This window comes from Trichosurus vulpecula, chromosome 5 (assembly GCF_011100635.1).
Source record: "Trichosurus vulpecula isolate mTriVul1 chromosome 5, mTriVul1.pri, whole genome shotgun sequence".
Taxonomy (NCBI): domain Eukaryota; kingdom Metazoa; phylum Chordata; class Mammalia; order Diprotodontia; family Phalangeridae; genus Trichosurus; species Trichosurus vulpecula.
In genome coordinates, this window is record NC_050577.1 from 36,805,369 (window position 1) to 36,813,078 (window position 7,710).

The following is a 7,710-nucleotide window of genomic DNA, read 5'->3' on the forward strand; positions in this document are numbered from 1 at the left end:
CTCATTTCCTTATATTTATAGCTGTCTATCTAATATTTAACTTTCCTTTTCCTGAACCATTAAATGGTTCAACTAGATAATCAGAGAATTACACATTATGCTTAAGACTGCCTGGAATCAAATTAGTTTTTTCCAAAAATGATCAGCAGCCCTTTAAAAAACAAAAAATCCCAGCAGAACTTTGCTTTGCCCAAAATTAATGTCTGAAGACTCACTAGAAAGCTGTAGGAAGCCACACTGACACCTATTAATGAGGCTTGAAAGTACATCACCAGGACACATTCATCCCCTGATACATCTAGAATTGACCGGGTCTAGACATAAGACAGTAAGCCAGCAAAAACAAAGCATACATTTGTAAAACAAAAAGAGAGCTGGCTGTCTTAGTAATAGGACATTTGACCTTTGTACAGGATGATTGTGCTCCATTTATAAATGTACTTCAACTTGACTGTGACTGACTGGATAATTCCTCCTACATAGTGCCCTTTCATTAAACCAAGCTACTCCTATCCTCAAGACTCCTGTGTGGATGTGCAGAGCTTTTTCTGTTCTCACTACACTGTCAATCATTTGTGAGCAGGGCCAGCCCTGCTCTCCTGGAAAACTTTTGCAGAAATTTAGCAGACATGTTAAATACTTAGAGGCATTTCTTAAAAATCTGCTTTTCCAAATAGCATACAAATAAGTATTAGACCTTGAATGCAAAAACTCCCCATAGCACATTACAATGTAAACGGCATAGCATGCTACCTATTCCTTCCTCATAGAAAAAGCAGTAGCCACAAAGTTTTGGTCAGAATGGTTTTTTCACATTTTCAGTTTAGTACTTAATACCAAAGATCTGAACACCGTGCAGTTGTAGCATTTTGGGAATTAGCACTCTCAGGAGAGAAGCTGTGTTCAAGTTGAAGTGCATGAGATCATCCTTGGTGTAGAAACTTGCCAGAAAATATAGAATTATTGGAGAAATTGTGAAGAACTTCCATGAAGAAGTAAACTGCACTCCATAGTCCAGTTGTTCTCAATGAATTAGCAGCCTGGCTTTACCCTGGTCAGGGGTTTCAAAAGGTATTCCTTTTATGGCATGTAAAAATACATGCACTCCCAGATTATGTATAGTATTTGTTAAGGTCCAAGCAACAGGAACACTGAAGAAGGGAATGCTGAGTAAGACAATATGAAGCAAACCAACTCCCAATGCATATGTCAGCCACATACTACAATTGTTCATTACCCTGGTATTTGGATTTACCTCACGGTGAGCAACTCCAACATTCATTTTCGCTCTCAAAATGGGCACCAATGGCAGGGGGGAGGCAGTGAGCTGCACCCATCGTTCGGGACCCCACTGAAGCACTCTGGCCCTGGCCCAACACCGGCTGGCTCCCAGAGCCCGAGCCCCCACTTTTCTAACTGCCTTTCAGACATCTCTAACTGGATGGCCAGTAGACATCTCAAACTCAACATGCCAAAAACAGAACTCATTATCTCCTTCCCCAAGCCCTGGCCCACCCCACCTTCCCTATTACTATAGAGGGCAATGCTATCCTCTCAGACCCTCAGGTTCACCACCTAGGAGTCACCCTGAACTCCCCACTCTCTCTCACCTCCCATATCCAGCCTGTTGCCAAAGCCCGTCGATCTCACCTTTGCAACAGCCCTTAATATGCCTCCTTCTCTCTGGCACTGCCACTCTCATGGTGCAGACTCTCACCGCCTCACACCTGGACTACTTTAACAGCAGGTAGTGGGGATATTTACCTCAATTCTCTCCCCACTGATCCATCTCTCACTCAGCCATCAAAATGATTTTCCTAGAGCACAGGTCTGATCACACATACACACACATGCACACACCCCTCATTAAACTCCAGTGGTTCCCTGTCACCTTTAGGATCAAAGACAAAAAGCTCAGTTTGGCATTCAAAGCCTTTCATTACCTTTCATTGCTGTTCAATCATTTTTTCCCTCTTTTTTTTCCTCATGGTCCCATTTGGGGTTTTCTTGGCAGAGATACTGGAGTGGTTTGCCATTTCTTTCTCCAGTTCATTTTACAAATGAGGAAACTGAGGCAAACAGTGAGGTGACTTACCCAGGATCACTCAGCTAGTAAGTGTCTGAGGCTGGATTCAAGCTCAGGGAGATGATCTTCCTGACTTCAGCCCTGGCATTCTGTCTGCTGTGCCATCAAGCTGTCCCTTCATTACCTAGCGCCCTCCTTATTTTCCAGGCTTCTTAAACCTTGCTCTCTGCTACATTCCCATTGATTCAGTGACACTGGCCTCCAATATTTCCAAGAACAAGATGCTCCATCTCTTGGCTCCTGCCATTTTCTCTGTCTATCCCCCATGCCTGCAATGCTCTCCTTCTTCCATCTCTACCTGCTGGCTTCCCAGGCTTCCTTTAAATCCCAACTAAAATCCTATCTTTTAAATCAGAGGTTCCCAAATGTATTTAGCCTACTGCCCCCTTTTCTAAAAAAATATTACTCAACACCCTCCTGGAAATCTACTTCCTTTAACCCTTTAACAGTTATTTGAAATATATATATAATTTTTTTAAATGAAGCATCTTAAATTTAATAATTTATTATAAATTTGTGAGGTTTTTTCCTGCATTGGAATTTTGATGATGCAATATTGCATCATTTAACTGCATAGTATTGTATTGTAAACAAGTAATTACATACACATATTCCTGCTGATGCATGCTGGACCTCCCTACAGTGCCTGTGACACACTCACCTGCCAACACAAAGCCTGTTAAGACCTCTCAGTGGCCTTGACCACTGATTGGTTATAACTTGCATTTTGTGTGTTTATTTGGAAAATAATGTGATCGCTACAACTTTAACTGTTACACAACAGATAAAACATGTACGAACATTTTTAAAAATTTTTCTTATCTTCTCTCCTTTCCTTATGCTTCTACCACCTCCTTATTTTTAGTCAATGCCCCACCAACTGCACTCAAGACTACTACACCCCGCCCCCCCCATCATTCCAGTGCCCCCTAGGGGGTGGTATTGCCCACTTCTGAGAAGCTTTCTCTCCAACCTCTCTTAATTCTAGTGCCTTCCCTCTCTTAATTACTTTTTCCTATTTTCCTGTATATAGCTTGTTTGTATGTATTTCTTGGCTTGTTGTCTCTTCCATTAAATTGTAAGCACCTTGAAGGCAATGATTGTCTTTTGCTTTTTTTTAATGCCTAACATTTAGCACAGTGCCTGTATATAGTAGGATCTTGATAGATATTTATTGACTGACCTAAAAGAAAAGGTTGTATCTTGATGTCCTAAAGATTATATAGAACCACTTTAGCCTCAGAACTTTTCTGAGCCTGGGTAGAAAAAACATGATGCTTCCCAGACTTGTCTCTGAATCCTTCCTGAATTCGCTTTTTCAGACCAGCCTGTGTTTATAGAACACACCGTTGTTTTTGCTAGCTCTGCTCCTTACCTGTGTATCTCAAGAAACATCCAGTAGACCACTCCTCCAATCCTCAAATATGTTACACTTGGGAAAGAAACAATTCACAATATTTTTCCCCCAAGTAGATGCCTGATTCTGAGATAGGCTGGACTGGGTGGTCTCTGAGTCCCTTCCAACTCTGAGACTTTACCATTTTATGATTCAATGAAGACTGGAAATAAAAGCCCAGAAAGTATGAGGATGGTTATTGTTTTGCTCACCCATCGAGCAGGTAGCCTACATTACAAATGAACATAATGTTCATTTCCTTTTGATGCATGTGTTCTGTGTCATCAAGACTGAGTACAAGAACCTCTTTATAAACTCTATATGTTATCCCAGTGCCAGATATTAGTCTATGATCACTGAGGTGGTCTCCACTTCCTCTCAATTTCTGCCCATCTTCTTTATGAAGGAAGGAAGGAAGGAAGGAAGGAAGGAAGGAAGGAAAGAAAGGAAGGAAGGAAGGAAGGAAGGAAGGAAGGAAGGAAGGAAGGAAGGAAGAAAGAAAGGAAGAAAGAGAGAGAGAAAGAAAGAAAGAAAGAAAGAAAGAAAGAAAGAAAGAAAGGAGAAAGAGGGAGATAGATAATGGAGGAAGCAAAGAGTAAAGGAAGGAAGGCCAGAGGGAAAGAAGGAATGAAGGAATGAAGGAACAAAGGAAGGAGGAAGGGAAGAAAAGAGAGAAGGAGGGAAGAGGAGAGGGAAGAAGAGAAGGAAGGAGCAAAGGAGAGAAGGAGAGAGAGAAGGATGAAGAAAAGGAGGGCAGGAGAGAAGAAAGGAAAGAGAGTGAAAGAAAGAAAGAGGGAAGTAAGGGAAGAAGGGAGGGAGGGAGAAAGGAAGAGAAGAAGGGAGGGAAAGAGGTAAGGAACGAGGGAGAACAATTAGGAAGCTATTACAGTAGTCCTAAAGAGGTAATGAGATCCTCAAAAAAGATCATGGTCATCTGAACAGAGAGAAGAGGATGGAAGTCAGAGCTACTATGGAGACAGAATAAACATGAATTCAGTCAACTGATTCAATACATGCGTAGGCATGCATAGAGGGTAGGGCTGGGTGCAGTATACCCTACCCATGCTCTTTGCATACCTATGAATGTCTCTGGGCTTGAGTGTGAGGGAAGAATCAAGGGTGACCCTGGTAACTGTAAGAATGCTGTACTCAGCACCCAGAAATAATGACGTTTGGAAGAGGGATGAATTTAAGGAAAAAGATAATGAATCCTGTTTTGAACATGTTTAGTTTGAAGCACTAATGGGACGCTGGGGTGGAGATGTCCAGAAGGCAGTTACTAATGTGGGACTAGACAACAGGAGAGAGATAAGGACCAGATATTTCTATATGGTAGTCATCTATCTAGACCTGGAATTCAAAAGGTCTGGATTCAAATACTCACATAAAACCTGTGGGTAAGTCATTAATTTCTTTCATCCATAAATGAAGAGGTTGGACTATATGATCCCTTTCAGCTCTAAATCTATGCTCCTACGTAGCCCCTTTACAAATTCCTCTAACATACGATCATCAAGGAAGGCTATTCTGGTGAATGAGGCAATTGGGGTTAAGTGACTTGCCTAGGGTCACACAGCTAGTAAATGTCAAGTATCTGAGGCCTGATTTGAACTCAGGTCCTCCTGACTCCAGGACTGGTGCTCTATCCACTGCACCACCCAGTTGTCCCCAATGAAGACTTTAAAGGGGAAGACAAACTGACTTAGGCAGCCCATTACACTTTGAAACAGCTCTAGTTACTAGGATTGTTTCCTGCCCTCCAGCCTAAATCTGCTTGTCTACAAATTGCTGCTGGTTCCACTTGGCAGCTGTTTACATACCTGAAGACAGTGATCATGCCTCTTAAATTTTCTTTCTTCTAATTCCTTCAGCTAGTCCTCATCTGTCATGAGCTTGGGCCTTTCTTTCTCCCTGTCTTCTTCCTTCAATATCCTTTCTAAATCATAACAGCCAACACTAAATACAACACCTCAGAGGTAGTCTGCCCAGGACTGAGCACAATGGGACTATCACCTTCAAAATTCTGGAAGATATATCTCTTAATGAAGACTGAAATTAAATTAGCTTATTTGTCTATCATATTGAATATTATTGATTCAAACAATAACTCCTAGATCTTTTCCCACAAATAGTTGCCTCAAGATGTCTCCTTCATTTTGCTAATCCAACACAATTACGAATCCTTTCTCCCTCTTTTAATGACCTTGTAATTATTTATCCACATATATGTTGTATCTCTAAGTAGAATGTAAGTTCCAAGAGGGCAGGGACTATTGGTCTTTGTTTTCCTGGTACCTAGAACATAGTAGGTACTTAATGAGGGATAAGCTAGAAAATGTTTAACAACTCCCCTCCTACACTTTTAAGTTTAATTTGCAATTTTTCATGGCTTTTTAAAATCTTGATAATTTACAAAACAATAAATCAAGCCTTGCCTTGTAGCTTGGCAATTTTTAAATTGTAACTGCTCATATTTTAAATTTAACAATCCCTTAGGAGTCACACTTCGGGATTTAACAAATCTTGACTGAATTGAATTGTATTTTTCAAGCTTATTTTTTGGACCCAAGTGAAGGACTTTATATTTATTTCTATTTCATTTCATCTTACTTTATTCAGATCATCATTCTAACTTATTCATATCTTTTTTGGATTATGATTCTATTGACTGTTTTATTAATTCTATTATTCTATTGACTTTTGAACTGATTCTATTCTTCCTTGATAGCTATTCCTCCCAGTTTTGTGACAACTGCAGATTAAATAAGCATGTCATCTATGCCTTCATCTAAACCAGATGTCAAACAAGCTCACATGCCATCAGGCCAGCAACATTTATGAATGGGCCCCAAAACACATGAAATGTAATTGGAAAATATTTAATGAAATATACAATAAAACAGAAATAACATCAAATTTAAAAACTAAGGATCCCTGCAATCCCAGAATCCTTATGTAGAGATTAGTGGTCCCCTGTTCTACTTGAGTTTGACACTATGATCTAAATCATTGACAAGAATGTTAAGCAGTATAGAGAAAAGGACAGCTGACTCCTCTGGAAAGAAAAGATGGTAAAGGAATGCTGAACTATCTTATAAGCTCCTCAAGATAGGGATTATGGCTATCATTCTCTTCATGTTGTCCCCAAAGCACCTGATACTTGATATAGAGTAGATGCTCAATTAATTTGACTGTCTAGGGCAGACATTTCAGAATATATATAAAAATATTACTATCTATTTGGTGCAGACGTGTTTCCCTAACTTTGTTCAGTCTTGGTATATGTTACTACAACAAAAGTCTCTCCCCATCTGGTCTCCATTGAATGTACATCCATCTACATTCAAATCTCTGACCATCTCTCTCTCTCTCTCTCTCTGTCTCTCTCTCTCTCTTTCTCTGTGTCTGTGTTTCTCTTTCTCTCCTAAACACACATCCTTCTTTCTTCCCTTAACTATGGTTGCCACCATTTCCACTCACCCACCCACTGAGTCAAAAACTGGGAAAAGATATGAAGAAACCCAATGACACCTCATTACTCCCAAATATCATGAAACACCAAGTGGAAAACAGTGCTGTGCTGGCTCGGAAATCAATGGACTTAAGGGTGTGCTGGAGCCAGCTAGTAAGACTCATGAGGGCTGTGGTTATATTTTCATTGTGAGCATTTACACCAGGAAATTGACAAATGCTGAAAATCAGGGCTTGATTTATTGATTTGCTGATTACTAAGCTTAAAATGATGGACAAAATGTTAAAAATTCAGATTAAACTTAAGTGTATCATGTGTAAATTCCCTCCCCCTCCAAAAGTCAGTTGTTAAATATTTACCAGCATAACTCTGAATAGACTCCCAAAGTATCAAATACCTTCTCAGTTTTCTATGATCTTGGAGAGGAAAACAAACACATATTTTAAAAAAAGAGCAAATAAACATGGGCCCCAAATTATACATTACTCTTCTCCATTAGTTACCACTCCTTTTAGCTGTGGTTTTAGGAGTAGGGGAGGCTGGCCAGGAAAGAAAATGATCTTAGGCTCAACTTGTTGGTCAGCAGAAATTTTATCTAGCACATTGTGATTGGAGGAAAGGAAGCATGTTTGGGAGGGGAGGGTTGGGAGGGTCAGAGCAGGAATAATAGTAGTTAATATTAATGCAGCAAATTGCAGTGTTTTTACATACATTATCTCATTTGATCCTCACAACAACCCTGCCATGTAGTTAATA

General features: G+C 40.0%; 1 pseudogene; it reads right to left on the reverse strand.

Moving 5' to 3' along the window:
* Positions 1-823: 823 nt before the first annotated feature.
* Positions 824-1,288, reverse strand: LOC118852031 (annotated as a pseudogene).
* Between the last annotated feature and the right edge of the window lie 6,422 nt (positions 1,289-7,710).